This window comes from Fragaria vesca, linkage group LG7, assembly GCF_000184155.1.
Source record: "Fragaria vesca subsp. vesca linkage group LG7, FraVesHawaii_1.0, whole genome shotgun sequence".
NCBI classification, from domain to species: Eukaryota; Viridiplantae; Streptophyta; class Magnoliopsida; order Rosales; family Rosaceae; genus Fragaria; species Fragaria vesca.
In genome coordinates, this window is record NC_020497.1 from 22,970,001 (window position 1) to 22,972,573 (window position 2,573).

The following is a 2,573-nucleotide window of genomic DNA, read 5'->3' on the forward strand; positions in this document are numbered from 1 at the left end:
CCCCCTCTTTTATGTTTTTCTTGCGATTTCATAACTATGTTTCCTACACTTTTTTTTTTCCTGCATTTTCACCCCTTTTTTTCTACGTTTACACCTTTTTTTTTCTGCGTTTTTATAAGGGATTGTTTCCTACTTTGTTTTTTTTTGCGTTTTTAACCATTTTTTTTTTCNCCTTTTTTTTTTGCGTTTTTCTTTTTTAAGAATCTTAGGAATATGTTATTTCTTGTACTTCAACGAGAGATTGTGAGTTTTAATATTGGTTTGTACATTCGGGATCAAACTTGTGTAACTAAGGCCACATTCAAAAATAAAAAAAGGCCACATTCAAAGTTTTGCACAGGGCCTCATATCCCTCATCTAATGCGAAACTCTACATTTTACCTAATTAACCCACGTATGCTGAAGCGTGCACGCGATTAGAATGATCATGCATCAAAGAATACATCATTTTGCACCTCGCATATATAAACTTCAAGGAGTTGGCTAATAAGAGACACTTAATTAACTTTGAAGCTGATGATAATCACATTATTTGCTGAAGAAGTTTATGATGAGTAAACATCTTTGTTTTTTGGGTAGTAAGATGTGGTCGGCACCATACTGATCGAGTAGTTGTTTTACTATATATGAATTTTTCACGGGTCCCCGGGAAGAGGACCACTTTGAATTTGAAATACTCTCTCTCTCTCTCTGTGATAAGTCACTGGTAGATTCAATTTAGAATGCTGAGGATATGTTGAATCGTCAGGAATATGGTGGTAGGGGAGATGGAATCTGCCAAGTTTTGCGCAAAATCCGAATCAGAGATGACCTCACTAGTTACCCACCCTCCCTTTATAAAATTAGACAGGATAAGGTAAAAGATTCATAAGCTGAAAAGAAAGATAGAATAAACTTTCCCTCTTTAAAACACTTATGATATGATTATGATTGTGTTAATCATCTCACATGTGCTAGCTCATACATGGACCAAATAACCTCAAAATGATCCAAGAAAACCTCCATGCATTTGTCAATGGCATCTGCCATCCATATATGAATCTTGCATGTGATTGATTTATATATAGCTAATAGCTTGATAGTCTCAACTTAGTCGTTCTCGTTGGCTCCCTTGCTAACTATAGAGAAAAACTTAGTGTCATGTAAAAGGAAAGAATAGAAGCATTTGCGGTTTCAAACCATATACTTGTGGTCCATATACTTGTCACACACCATCCCATAGATGTGATCGATCTGTGCTGGAAGATTAATAAAGAAAACTGAGGCTCGGAAAAATCTCAGTCCAAGTGGGATCCTCAGCTCTCATCCTCTTCCACAGCAGCTAGTACTGCATCAAATTAGTTTCGGGGTCCATAGCATATGCAAATATACATATTTGCATGGTTTAATTTGTCCAATTGTCCTCTAATGCCTTCCCATGTCGGAAGAGAGATCGATCTGTCACGCCAGACGATCATGGATGCATTTAGCTAGCTGCTAAAGCTCTTACGGGTCCATCGTTTCCATCACTGAATGATTTCTGAAAGCAACTCCTGAGCTAACTAATTGGAATGGCTGTCTTTTTTTAGCCTAGCTTTAATACCATCTGGATATATACATCTATAACCAACTTAGCACAGGTATATGTATAAGAGGTAAACATTAGGGTATACCGGTATAGACAGGTTCCCACAGATAGACGATAATTATACTTGGATGCTTGCTAGCTATAGTAGCACTACTGAAGCAAGTTTATAATTACATTTGAACAAGAGGGTATCTAGCTCACAGTTAATTATATATAAATCTAAATGCATGTGAGATTGTGAGGTGATACTTATTAAAAATAATATATATTTTCTGTGTAAAATGCTGACAGTGAATTCAGTGCTATATTCGTTATTATTTATATAAGCTTGTCAGTAATTCTGTGAATGCATATAACTGCATAAGGTGGTTTAAATAGTGTTCTTGACCCATACATAATCCTCTACATTGAAACCTGAAAACCTGATCGGATCGGAGAACATATATTGATATATATGCTACACCAAAAATTTCAAAATTTGGATTTGGTTGCGAGGATGAGGAATATATGAGCTACGGTATGATAGCCACTCGATTACTGAAGCGACTTACATGCATGGGGTCATGGCAGCTTGACCCATTATGGTACTATCCTGAGGCTTTGGTTCTGTTAGCTAGGCTATACCACATTACCACCCCAAGTTAGACGGCAAGAATCTGAATGATGAGGCTAACCATGGTTAAAGAGCATGAAATCAAAAAAGCTGCATTGCTGCAATATGTGGTTACTGAAACTGAAACTGCAAGATGTTGGATAGAATATTAAAACTATAAGGGTAAAGTCGCAGATCCCCAATACACCTCGCATATCAGAACCCATGAATGGTGTGGTGTGTGAATCACTTTGACACTACCTCTGTGAGTCGAGCTCACTTACACTCGGTCACTCACATGCATATAAGAAAGGTTTAGGGTTACATGAGAGAGAGAGAGAGAGAGAGAGAGAGAGAGAGAGAGAGAGAGAGATGTCTCTTCTTGTCTAGTAAGTAAAGGAGGAGAGGAGGTGG